Source organism: Oryzias latipes, chromosome 1 (assembly GCF_002234675.1).
Source record: "Oryzias latipes chromosome 1, ASM223467v1".
In the NCBI taxonomy this organism is placed as follows: Eukaryota; Metazoa; Chordata; class Actinopteri; order Beloniformes; family Adrianichthyidae; genus Oryzias; species Oryzias latipes.
The window spans coordinates 14,074,261-14,088,911 of record NC_019859.2 but is presented as its reverse complement, the minus strand read 5'-3'; positions in this window follow the sequence as shown (position 1 = coordinate 14,088,911).

Genomic DNA, 14,651 nt, shown 5'->3' with positions numbered 1-14,651 from the left:
CTCAAGGGAAAGAAGGGTAAAGTGATCCATCTCTGTCTCGCTCTGACCTTGTTCACTCTCACCAAAAAACCTGCCTTACAACCCCAAACTAAATATGATACCTCCGCATTATGTCTCCTCGTCTTCTCCCCTGTTTCGCTTGTAATAAATTGTGCTGTAATTACCAGGCAGGATCAATAACAGTCACATCAATCCTCCCTCCTGCTCGTCTCCCTGGTTGCAACTGACACTAACATGTTCATCTCTCGCTGTGCGGCACTTTTATAGATCTATAAGCATTAGACGGCATCCTGTTTCGTCCCTGTACGCGCAAACATACACGGGAAGCACAGGTTCTCACTTAAGGGCTGCACACGCAGAGACAGATCCAAGTACACAAACTGAGTTGGACGGTCGCAATGAATATGAGACTTGGACGCCACAGGGGGAGGCCATAGGTCTCAGTTGCTATTGGAGACGTCTCTTTGGCTGAGGAAACGCTGAAGAGTTACCGTTCTCTCCCAGAATAGATCACAAGGCCCCATATCTAATTAAAGTGAGGACAAAGATGGGAATCAGATGGTCAGCCAAACAGTGTGAACTTGGTAAGTTTGTCTTTGACAGATAGAAGGAATGCATACATGCGAGGGCAGTATGCTGTGTGCTCTATGGGAAATTAAAAATACCTTGCATAGCAATTTTCACACTTCAGAACTGTTGACTTGAGTCACACATACCTGCTCTTAAAGTGACACCTGATGTGGAGGCAAGGAAAAAAGTTTATCAACGTATAGTTAAAGGTACATAAAGGTACGCATTTATTTACAGCACATGTCCATAGTCGTGATAGAATAAAGTTAGATCTTAACTGTTTCAATTCTTTTGACCTTTTTCATCTTCAAAAATAGCCTTTAATTTAAAACCATTCCCCCATTGATGTCAGCCATATTTCTAATCAGTCGGAAAAGTTCGAGACACAGATTTAATCTTTTGATGCTGCCTCCATACATGGGTGAGTCACTCCGTTCAAGATTAGGATTTCAAATGTCTGTCCTCAGAAACAAATACAGTTTAACCCTTTAACATCAGAGCTTCAACTCCAGTGTTTACATTCATTCAACTATGCCTAAACTCTTCAACTGTTTATGCAATTAATGTAATTCCAGCAGATTCTGAAGTGGAGAACAGCAGCTTTGTGCTGATATGCAACACTGAAGAGTTGAGTATTGCTGCTTTTACTAAAACAAAGAGTTGCATAGTGGTGAATTTAACATTAAGTGTTGCAAATTAGTGGACTTAACAAAGTATTGCGTATCGGTACATTTAACGTAAAGTGTTGCACATTGGTGTATTTAACATAAATAGTTGTATATTGGAGCATTTTATGTAAAGTGTTGCATAATGGTGCATTTAACATAAATAGTTGTATATTGGAGCATTTATTAATCTAAAGTGTTGCATATTGGTGTATTTAACATAAATAGTTGTACATTGGAGCATTTATTAATCTAAAGTGATGCATATTGGTTCATTTAGTACAAAGTATTGCATATCAGTGCATTTAACATAAAGTGAGCCACTTTTCTCTGCGCCAGAATCAGTCGATTCACTCTGATCGCGCACGAAGAAGATGTTGAAAAGCTACGGTATTTCAAATAGCGTGATATTCATGTGATACTGGTGATATCTCTGGAGTTAAAGGGTTAAGCTCAAGGTGATCCCTGAGTAGATTTTTTTTTCTCTTTTTTTTCTAGTTAAGTAATTTGATCTTTTATCTTTTGGTTGTAATTGGCTTTTTAGTTTTTGTTTCTTGGTTTAGTTTTTGTCTTAAAAGCCATGATGTGTTGGAGCCATGATCACATTTCTTCAGCTTTTGTATTTTCATGTCTGGTTTGTGACTTTCTTTTTTTTTTTTAACTGGTCCTTTCCAACAGCTGAGCAAACAGATGAGAGCTGGACATATTTTACTTTTACAACAGGAGTTATGAATCTTCTGACAAACCAGATGTTTATTTGAACAAACTCCTTTTTAAATTGATTCTAAACTTTATGTTTTTTTTCCATTATATTTGTAACAGTTTTTTTGTTGGACAGGACGGAAAAGAAAAGGAGGGTAGAAGACAGAGGGATGTTGGGGGGGGGGTATTTTAGAGGGGAGGGGAGTAAATTTATAAAGCAACATGTTGTTGGACGTTTATAATTATTACTGTTAGGTTTAGATGTAGAACAATTTTAAAAGGAGCGGGGTCTGTCCACACACGCACTCAAATGTTACAAACATACCTGTTGGCTCCCATAATGTTCACATACAAACAGGTAAACATGGACATAATATAACTATTGTTCTATTGTTCACACACTGTTGCCTTCAGACCAACACATGTGAAACATTTCAATCAGTCATGCAAACTATTTGTGCAAAGGTGAGCTAACCTGTGCTTGAGTGAGTGTTCATGTTCTTCTAAGGTGGATGATGGAATGTAAAAAGAAAGAGGGAGAGTGCCCAGTCATCCCCACACCAAGACCCCCGCCGCAGCGGCAGCCAGAAACCACCCAACACCCGCACGGTAGCAGAAAGAGAACAGCTGCCCTCTGGGCAATGGCGTCCGCCACTCAGGACAGGGCCAGCAGGAACGCCACAGGGGCTCCCAAAGCGGTAGAACGAGGAGGCATAGGGGAACAGAGAGTGCAAGCTCCAGCCTAACCAGAAGAGAAGCCCCCCCACCACCACCACGCCAAGAAGGCCCAACGTGGGACTCCAATAGGTGAAATTTTTGCTGACCTGCCTTTCTTGAACTTCTATCATTTGTAAATGGTCAAAGGCTTTTAGTTTTACTAAAAACATTATTAGCTAGAAAATGACCCATACTGGTTAGGTTTCTTTCCATTAAATTGAAAGTTTTCATTTAACATTCAGCAAGTGAGTCAGAGAAAAGGAAAATGCAAGTTTCTCAGTTAACCTCATTAAACTAAAAGACAAATGATTTACATGAAGGATATTTGAATAATGTGTTTGCACTTTTTCACATTATTCTTCTCAATAATTATCAAAACAAACTCATGTTATTTAGAGCAAACTCTTGAATGGTTAGTAATTGTTGAGCACAATTTATATGCAGGGAATTTTGGAAGGCATTGTGCTAATTAACAAAAAGATTTCAATAAAATTAAAAACCAGAGAGCCTAAATAACAAGGTGTTTACTGGAAGAGTTTGATTATAATTCATGCTACAAAATAAAAGAACAAAAAAATGAAGTTAATGATGAAATATAAAAGAATCTCTAACCACAAAAAGGTTAATAAAAACAAAACATAATGATATTAGTTCATACTTCATAACTAAATAAAGAAAACATATCAACTTTTAATCTATCTTAGTCACAATTAGTGGGTCTACCTGTTGTGCAGAGAATGGAGATGAGTATAAAAAAATATGTCTAAAAGTTCCATTTTTGGAGTATTTTAAAAGGCAGTAGAAGTACATAGAGTCTAAAATTATTGTTTGCTTCTAAAGTTTCAAATGTAAACTAGATAAAAGTAAAGAGACATGAACTTAACTGCTACATTTGTTAATTCCTTACAGGTGCTGCAGGTTTTTGGGTTGTCCGGGCCGTTCTGCTTATTAAAGGGAGTGCAAGAGTTCCTTGAGGTTTGCGGGGCCACTTTAAGGGACATCTTGAAAAATTGAATGTAGCATTGCTTTGCATGTGGTAAATGTATCTTATTTGTAGGATAATGTAAGTTACACTCACGCATGATGGATGGATGATGCCGTTACGGTCCCTTTACAATGCACTGCAATTGTCAGTATGGTGCACGTACGGGCTCCTCACTGACTGCGCAATTGCTGCTTGCATGGGCTGTACACATAATACCTAAGTGCCTGTGTGATCCCCATGCAAACAACACTCTAATTTCCTCATGTCTAACAGTAAGGCTGTAAGGGGCTGCAAGGAGCATGCACTTATCCCTTCAACAGGAAAAACTGGCCCTGGTGCAGTGCAGAGTTCGAGGCAGTAGAAGAAATGAAAAATTTGTATGATGTGCTGCGTCTCACCTATTTCACCCTCACTTACCATGACGTGTTGTTTAGGTGTTGGCTAAATCCTGTCAACTGCAGCATGCCCATACAAAAAAAAGTGCATGAACATTTTCACTCTTTGGGCTCATGGAGTGCTCTACGATCTGAACATTTTGTGTGTACCACCTGTACAGAGAGACAAAAAGAATGTCTTTTGTTCTGAGAGTGTTAAAATTCTGATGCTCTGCGTCCACATTTTCACTCTCCCCATTAAAAGATTTGTTGAATATATGTCTACACATATAAGGCCTATAGGTCTGACATACGTGACAACATGAGAAACACTCTTAAAGAGAAACTTGTTTAAATGGAGCCCAGTTTACAGTTGATGGGGAGCAGTGACAGGATACAGTCGTATTCCGAGGGAACCGTGTTTCACACCACACGCTGTGGTTTCATTGCCGACCGACTCACACTTTGTGTCTCTTTTTACAAGCCTGATTTAGAAAAAAAATTGCATAGTTCATCACAACTCTTAATCACAATTTGCCCAGTGTTGCTGACGAAGTGATAATAATATTTAATAATAATAACATTTTGTGGAGACATTTTTTAAATGTTGATTATTTTAAGACACACAGTGGTGACAGAAAAAGAATGACCTCGGTAGAAGCTTTGAATTTATCAATGCCTCATTGCATATATTTTAAAAGTTTTTGCTGCTGATTTTGCTACATTGCGCGAACAAAAAACACACCCAAATGTTGCTTTTGACCGTGATGTAAAAACCCTGTTCTGGCGTTCTGGGATGTTCTAAATCCTTCGAAATTTGCGTTTCCATTTTTTCCTGATATAAGACAAATTACCGATGGGAGGCAAAAACAAACCGTCCTAAGTCTCCAAATAAACTATTTTTTTTGTTTTTTATTTGTTTTTTTACTACAAATCTGCTGTAAAGCCTTATAACTTTGTCAACAGATTTCAAAATTATAAAATAAAATAAAAACAGATTTTTCAACTGATTTTAATTTGGTGCACAGAAACATGTAATTATTTAAAAATCGGGCACAGGAAAGCACAATCAAGGAAAACTGTTTAATAAAGAACAATGCAGCCTTTTATTTTGTAACTGTCAATGTATGACTAAATGTATTTATAGACTTGACCCGGGTGCCTGACTTTCTTATTTCATATTATTACACGTAGAAAAAAGGACTTCTTTTTATTGATTAATATTTACATTCAAAATTCTCTGCATTTTGTGTTGTGACTTCCATGAAAGAGAGTACTGTCACTTGTTGTTGTTCACTTAAAGCACAGCATCTCGCTCAATTTTTATTTTATTTTAACTGGCGACCCTAACAGTTACCCTCCCCACTTTTAAGCTTTAATAGAAGTTTATTTTTCTACAATTCTGAACACTCTTGGGTTGGATTTATGGTAAGTTTTTTTAATTATTTTCGCTTCCAGCCAACAATGTCCGACGCCATCTTGTTCGTCAAACAGAAATGTTCCTGAAACTAGATGAACAAGCTAAAACCAACTGTTGCTCCCGCAAAAGTGGGGTTTTGTTAAAGGGAATGTCTTACCTTTACGTTCCATCCAGCGAACCTTATTGCAGATTATCCTCCTTGCTATCTATATGCAGAGGAGAATGAGCACTGCAGTATGGAATGAAGTTGCTGATTAGGTGAATGATTTAGTGTCCGTAGGCCTTATCACAATTCTGCAGTGCAACAGAGATAGGATGGCCCTCTGAATTTTTTTCTCCTCTCTTTCTCAGTAAATCAGAATGGCAGACGTGCAGCAATGGATACAAACACACACACACACACACACACACACTAACACACACAGCTTTACACAAACACATTGCTGGGCCTCTATTTTCTCCCATTCGTCACAGGGCTTGTTGTTCTAATGCCACAGATAGGTCTGGGTCCTCATGCTGTTCGGGTTTACTTTTATGATATACGGTGTCTCAAGGTTTCTTGCCGAGTGTGGGGAAAGTAAGAGCTTGCTGAAAATAGGCGATAACTTAATTAGCATAATCAAGAGTCTCAAATGAGAGTGTGAATGAAAGGTTGATGTTGTATATGTTACTCACCAAGGAGGAAATAATTGGCAGAAGAAAGAGATTCTTCACTTGAGCGGCTAAATATGCATGCTTAGAAAGATAAGATCACAATAGAAGTGCCAACCCTTCTAGTAAATTTGGTAAAGTAACATTTCATTGATGCTATTTGGGTAGACAATTCTGGATGGATTTTTTTTTTTTTTTTTTTGTCAAATAGGACACATCGTTGTGGTTTTTCAGCTTTCACTCTTTCTTTCTCACAGTCTGCAACCCACCTTTTCCTGTCTGCTGAGTCGGAGGTGTTTTCTTGCACCTAACCACCAATTTCAGAGACACTTTGCACCAATTCAGCTCCAGATCACAGTCCAGCATTTTTTTTCTCATGTCTGAGTGTTTCCTCTGAAAGAGTATTGTTTTCCCACTTGAGCTGATATGGCCTTGGCGCTGTAAATCACTAACTACTACTTAGCTTACTAACACTCCATTCAAAAACTGAGAACAATAGATTTACAACACATTCATTCACTCGCTCTCCTGCTCCCGCCTTCCAGCCATTCAACTTTGGTCTCTTCTTGCATTCCCATCCAACTGCTCTTTCCTCCCTCCTGCTATGCTAATCAGTTTTCTCGTTTCTGCATTCTTCTGCATTTCTCCCTCCATCAATTCTCCCTCTATAGTTCTTGATGTGGTTTTGTTTCCTGTTTTTTTTTTTTGTTTTGCAGATGGGGCCAACAGATTCTCAAGCACCTGTTTGGTCTGAGATATGTCACTAGCCACAAATAGGCCTTTACAGACACAAACGTAAACATGGCCTTAAAGTCCCACTCCGATCATCTTTTGATCTATTTTAAAAGTGTTCTCAGTGGTCTTTCAATTATGATTAGGCCGTTTTTAAGGTTCTGCAGAGAGACAGAAATTCATTAGAAATTTGCCTCTGAGTTGTGGGTGGGACTGTTGGCGTGGAGTAAGCCTGCCACCCATTTCCCGTCATCCACTCTCCCCCTAGCTTTCAGGCCCTCTCACCCCCCAGACTAAAGGGCCGTACACACCGGGACGAATATCGCCGCACGTTATTCACCAGCGTTTTTCGCCACGTTTTTTGTGTTCACACCAAGGCAATTTTCGCTGACGATGAGCCGAGTGAACATGCAAATTCATTCCCTGACATTAGATGGCGCTTAATGTAAAACAGAAATACCCCTATACACAAGGTGGCGCTGCGCAACTTTACGCTTCTTAAACTCGCTTTTCACTCAGAAGAAGAGAGCAAGTATGAAGGCGCTTGTCAGAATCATACAAAGAAAACATGAACATTTCAAGCACCAGTAGCTCCAGATCCAGTTCCAGCGATGAAGAAATTATTGTTCCGTTGTGCCATTCTCATTGGTCGTATAGTTTTTGACGTGGTACGTCAAACCAAAAAAATGAACCCAAGGCGTTTTTTAAAAATTGACGCTTTTACGCATGGCGTTTTTAGCGTCGGTCTCCACGCTCACATTGGCGCCCTTTGTTTAGTCACGCGGCGTTAAACGTCGGCGGGTATCGCGCGCGAAATTCGTCCCGGTGTGAACAAGCCTTAACATTACTGGTGCACAAAAATAGCGAGGAATATTGGAGCTATCCAGTCGTACAGATTAGAACCAGTGGCCCACCTAGCGTATTTTCTACATCACAAGAACAATCATTTTCAAACAACTTTTTTTTTTCATCTGCTCCTGATTCACAAAATTTGATTAAAAAATACTCAGAAATGCAATTTTAAGTTTAATTTTCTTTATATTTGTCTTCCATCATCATAAAATGCCACAAGACCATGATAAAAACACAATTTTCATCAGAGATGGCCTTTCATTATTTCCCGAACATTTCATCTCAGTTCATTTGTTACAGGAGTTGATATCCAACTTTGTTGTGTCTGCAAAAAAAAAAGGCAGATTCACAAAGATGCACCCAAACTAAACCTTTGAGAAAGGCATCACATCTGACTGGCCCCGACACCGCTGCAGCCTTTTCTTATTGGACGCAGCAAGCGTCTTCTGTTTGTATTTTTATCTGCTGAATGGTAAAGTGGTTGCTAGAGCGAAAACTTGTAAATGTGCAAGTAAACATGCATGGAAACAGCAGCAGTATTGACTGTCGGTCTCAATCATCTCAAAGCGTGCTCTACATCCATGCAGCTTTGAAGTGCAAGGATGCAAGAGAGAGAAAGAGATAACCAAAGAAACAGACATGGCAAGCTGTGATTTATGACCTGAAAAGACAGATTAACTCTACCGGCTGCCTAACTGGCCCTGAAACAAGCTGAATTACAGCCTAGACCAGAAGGAGAGGAGAGGTAGAGAAATGCAGGGAGAATGAAACTGAAAGGTCAATCATGTGGCAAGGGAGAAACAGAACAGACGATGGGATGAGAGGGCCGACTGTTATGGGGAAACTCAAAAGTGAAAAGGTCAGTGGTAAAGAGGAAGCTAGATTAAAGACAGCGGGGGTAAGTTGAGACTGAGAGGGGCAAGAAATTGTCCAAAAAAATCAGGCCTGTTAGCTGTAGATTTTTTTTTATTTGGCCACAAAGTTTGTTTGATCTGATGAACCCTATTAGATTCCTTTTTTGTGGCATGCTGTAGAAAAGCAGTGTTTGGGTCAACTCTATTTCACCTGCTTTGTGGTATGAGTTGAAGGGCTAACATAGGATGTGTGAACAATTCACACAAATCATCTGAAGCAGCCTTTGGCAGAGTGACCCCTGTGAGTTACATTGAAGCAATTTTCTGATCAGAGCAAAAAGGAAAAAAAAAAAAGAAAAAGAAAAACTTGACCAGTGCCAAGTTAGACTGTGGCCCCACAAAGCTGAAATAAATTCAAACAACAAAAATATGCTTAAAACATGTAACAAGTACAACAGTTGGTTGTGTTAAGTAAAATAGAAAATTAAGTTTTAATGGCATCTAAAAATAATACCCCCCTAAAATGGTGCAAATTGGATCTAATATAATCAAAATGTCTGATTTAATCCTCCCTCCCCATAATTACTATGATTAAAAAAACGTCAAAAGATCATTGAAATTACACTGTAAATATGTTTATTTTTGGTGCAAAATCTGACTATTCAACATGAGAGTCAAAGAGAAATTGCTCCCTTCTGCCACCTTCTTCCAGTGGTGTTTGGTGGGACTGCAACAATTGAAACTTCCTGGTTTGCACCAAATGCAAGAATGGATGGTGGAGACTAGAATACAGTTTTAAGAAACTGTTCAGGTTATGACACACACTGGACAGTTGGCCTGCACCTAAATAAAGAGTGATTTATGGCAGTGAGCTACAACATGAGATAAATTTAAAATAAAAACAAAGTGTGCATAATATGTTGGGTTTTGAAGTTTTTTCTTCAAATGAATAATCCAGGAATAGTTATCTAAATGTATAAGAATGGTGACAAAAAAGAAGAACAAAACATTTACTTATCATTAGAATATGGGCCAAACAAAGCCCAATTTTTTAAAGTTAAAGAACAAGAAAACACCAAGGTTAGGTAACACAATAACAGAAAACAAATTAAAAAAAACAGAGATCCTAGATCTTGGCTCACAGTAGAGCCTAATAAACCTCTTTTTTCTTCTTTTTACGGGTCGAGTTTTTAAAAAAAATGTTTTTCCAATTTACCATATTTTCTAGGAGTGCAAGCACAACCTATGTTTTCATAGTTTGGCTGGGGGTTTGCAACATACTCAGTTGCAACTTATATGGGATTTAAAAAAAAAGAAATAGCAACAACCACTAGAGGGCATTATAGGTGTGTGTATCTACTGTTAGCAACGCAAAAGAAGAAGAAGCGTTGCTCAATCTTAAGGCCGGGCTTGGTGATGTTGGTCAAAAGCGACAGAGGATAAAAAACTTAGTGAATTTGGTGCTTTAAAAGGATATTAAAGAGTTTAGTTGATTTGTTAGCATGTTCTTCAAGCTATAATTATATGAATATTTGTTCATATGTTGCCCTAATACAGTATACTTGATTCCTTCTAAGTTTTCTGAAGCTAAATAAGCATCAATGTGTTAATGTTTATATATCCACTATATTATCTATTCCTTTATTATGATTTGCCTTTGAAGATGAAATGTCCATTATCTGGCAAAAGTGTGACATATGTGATTTTTCTACTTTATTATGCATTTTTTTGGCAGCCACGCTACAACTTCTACTCCACTTACAGTGGGGCAAAAAAGTATTTAGTCAGCCACCAATTATGCAAATTCTCCCACTTAAGAAGATGAGGTATACTTACGTAGGCATGCTTTAACTTTGAGAAAGAAAATGAAAAAAAGAAAACCTAAAAATCACATTGTGTGATTTTTAAAGAATTCTTTTGCAAATTATGGTGGAAAATAAGCATTTCGTCAATAACAAAAGTTCAACTCAATATTTTGTGATATGCCCTTTGTTGGCACTTGTTTTCTGTAAGTTTCCACAAGGTTTTCACAAACTGTTGCTGGTATTTTGGTCCATTCCTCCATGCAGATCTTCTCTAGAGCAGTGATGTTTTGGGGCTGTCATTGGGCAACACGGACTTTCTACTCCCTGCAGAGATTTTCTATGGGGTTGAGATCTGGAGACTGGCTAGGCCATTCCAGGACCTTGAAATGCTTCCTACAAAGCCACTCCTTTGTTACCAGGGAAGTGTCTGTGTGATTGTTGTTATGTTAAAAGACCCTGGCACGTTGCCTTGCTGAAGGAAGGAGGTTTTTACTCCAAATCTGACGATACATGGCCCCCATTCATTCTTTCCATTACACAGATCTGTCATCCTGGTCACTTTCCTGAACAAACAGTCCCAAAGCATGATGTTTCCACCGCTATGCTTTACAGTAGGTATGGTGTTCTTTGGATGCAACTTGGCATTCTTTCTCCTCCAAACACGACGAGTAGAGTTCTCACCAAAAAGTTCTATTTTGGTTACATCTGACCATAGGACATTCTCCCAATCCTCTTCTGGATCATCCAAATGCTCTCTAGCAAACTTCATACAGGCCTTCACATAAACTAGCTTTAGCAGGGGGACATGTCTGGAACTGCAGGAATTGAGTACTGCAGTGGTCTTGTATGTCTTCCATTTGCTAATAATTGCTCCCACAGTTGATTTCTTCACACCAAACTGCCTACCTATTGTAGATTCAGTCTTTCTAGCCTGGTGCAGGTCAACAATTTGGTTTCTGGTGTCCTTAGAGACCACTTTAGTCTTGGCCATAGTGGAGTTTGGAGAGTGACTGTTAGTGGTTGTGGACAGGTGTCTTTTATAGAGATAACCAGTTCAAAGTGGTGCCATTAATACAGGTAACGAGTGGAGGACAGATGATCCTCTTACAGAATAAGTCACATGTCTGTGAGAGCCAGATATCTTGCTTGTTTGTAGGTGACCAAATACTTATTTTCTACCAGAATTTATATCTTAAGTGGGAGAACTGGCACAATTGGTGGCTAACTATATACTTTTTTGCCCCACTGTATATTCCAAAAAGTACGTTGAACTACTACAGAGAATTACGTCTTTAAAAACAGCTGCCCTTCAGACAACTTTCAATAAGAGCTGCCGACAACTGAAGAGGCAGTTTGCCAATTGCTCTGGATGTTGTTTGGTTTATTAACTTACTGCTTTTATAGGTATCCCACACTGTGCTTGTGCATGCACACATGAATACACCCCCTGCGACATGTCTTGTTCCATTAGGCATGAATGTGTTTATGTGTGCTCGTGAGTGAGTTATGCGACTGGTCGCTAATTGCAGACAAATCGCTTTGCCGCACACAATCATTCCTGCTTTTTTATGTTTAATTTCACCAGTTGATTACCGGCTGAGTTTAGCGCCACCATCCCTCTTCCTCTACCACCGGAACGCCTCATTCGTCTTCTCACTCTCCTTCTTTCTCTGACGTGCATACATAATGAGCCCGCTTGGACGAACAGAGGGATGGCTTTCATAAATCATGTTCTTGTTTGTAACAGCCTTTCTCTCTTCCCCTCTGTTTTCTTGTCTCTCTTTCGCTTTCAATTAAAGCAACAGAGCCTATAGAAAATGTAAAGACTTGGAGTAAAACAGACCACCATAGTTGTTTTTTTTTGTGGTTTCAAGGAGTTTTGGTGTCCCTCCAATAACACCATATTCACCTAACCTCCCAAGTCACACTCTAAAACATTGGCTAAGTTTCTGTTCAGTCTTTTACACACATTGACTTTGCAATAATAAGTGCCATAAAGATAGAGAAGTACAGAGACTGCATAAGTGCAGTAGAGGGGTGTTCGGAGGAGGCTGTAACACTGTTTATATCTAGTAAAATGCCATTGTGGCTAATATAGAGCTTACACTGGTCTGTTTGTGCTGGGTCTCCCTTGCATTGCGAGTCTGTCTCACGACCAACAGTTAGTTTACATCATCTTTGTTATGTCTCCAGAAGAGTGGTTTCTCCTGCCACCTCCATGTCAGCAACAAAACTTTGGCAGTCAGGCCTCATGGCCTCTTCTTCCTCACTAATTTCTTGTAAAATGCATTTTGTACCATAATTGATGCTTTTGTATTTTCAAAATTTTACTTTTGGCGGGAGTGCCATGGTGCATTTTCGCTTGACACGTCACCTTATTTTGAAAGTACAGCGGAAGTTTTTATTTTGAAACCTGGACCTGTTCCCCATTTTTCCAGGACTGGACTGAAAATTGAACTCCTGCGAAAAAGCTTGAGTTGCGTTCTGGAGGGCCAAATGTCAGATGCAGACATGACGGTGGCGATGGCATTCCAATTGACATTCCGATTGATTAATGGACTCAAGCTATTGTCACGAGCACCAACAACAAATGTTGCTTGCTTTCTTATGGCATCTCCTTCTGTTTCTTTCTGATAATGACATGTACACATATTAAGATGTAAAATTTGACAACAGCTGTTTTTTTGTTTGTTTTTGCTTTGTATTTATTCCTCAATGCTGTCTGTGATCAGAAAAGAAATGGAGCAACACAATTTATTTGTTCGCTTTTATCACTTGCTCTGTTGTTCACTGCTCCTGGCAGCAGACGGAAATTTCACGGAAGCCACAAAGACAGACTTTTACAACTTGGAGTTATATTCAGAAAAAAACGGAGGGTGTAAAAAATATATCAATGTTTGTGCATTTTAGGTAGGCTCGATGATCTTTGTCTAACACGGTATTCGAGCATCACCTTCTGTGACATCTTTAAAAGGCCTGTACCTAAGGGGAGTTGGTAACTCTCCTCCACACCCCTGCACTTTACTAACAGGTTCAATCTCATCAGCCAAATAAACAGCTGCTGTCATTGCTTCTATTTAATACACCCCTAAGGCAGTATGGACTCAGTTATACAGTGCAGCAATCTGAGGTGCAGTAGCTTGTGTAGAGGACGGGTGGCCTGCATCTTTTCTCTTATGTTCCTAATGATGTGGTGAGTTTGCCCTTGGCACTGAGGAAATTGGTGTTCGATCCTTAGCAGGCTGACATCCCTTCAGGCTCGCTATTAGCCATGTGCTAAGCTAAAAACAATGCAAATACTTGCCCAGAGTTCAGCAGATGATCATTAACAGCCACCCAGCCTCTTCAATTATACAACAGGTGATGCATGAAAGTGTTTAGGGCATGCTTACACCAACTGTTCCTCAATAAAAGTCCAACGACAAATTCACTTACAAAGCAAAGGGTCAAGGAAAGGGCACATTTCTTAGAATGTTTTTAGTTGAAGTAAGAAAATTGTCTGTTAATGTAAGGCTGTAAAATATCTGTTGTTTGTTGAATTTGGTTAAGATGAAGAGAAAACAAGAGAAGGCCAGTTCCAAGTTAAATCAGGGATCCCTTTGCTTTTTAGATCTTTGCAAACAAGACTTTTTCAGATGCCAGGGTGTGCTCTAGTCTCTTTCTCTCCTAAATAGATGGATAGGCAGGCAAGTAGGCAAGTAGATATGTGTTCTGCAGTAGCTTTTGACCTCTGTCTTGTGGGGTACCAAAGTTCTATCCTTGGTCCAGCTCTTTTTTCTTTATGTCTTCTGCCTCTTGGTTCTGCCATTGCACAGCATCATGTCTCTTTTCAGTGTTACGCCAATGATCTGCAGATATATCTACCCCTCAGTTTGCGAAAAAAAAGAACTGAAACATTTTAATGGAGTGCAATGAAGACATAAAGCAGTGGCTGAGGCAGAATTTTCTGTACTTGAACAAGTCAAAAACAAAGAGAATTGTTTTTAGTGAAACCTCTACAGCGGAATCTACTGCTGTAGATATCTTTAACAACTGTATTAATTTGACAAAAAGATTGTTAATGTTGTCAAAATTAGCTTTTATCACCTCACCTTTTAGCTAGAGCTGAACCTTCCCTAAGTCGCAGTGATCTAGAAATAGCCATCCAGACCTCTCGTATATCTCGCCTATCGCATAGATTATTGCAACTCTCTGAACTTCGGTGTCACCCAATGATCACTGCGTTCATTTCCAGTTAGTCCCTAAATGCAACAGCATGAATTGGAATCCAGATGAGAACACATCACTCTGGTTTACTTTACTGGTTCCCTTTACATTTTTTTAA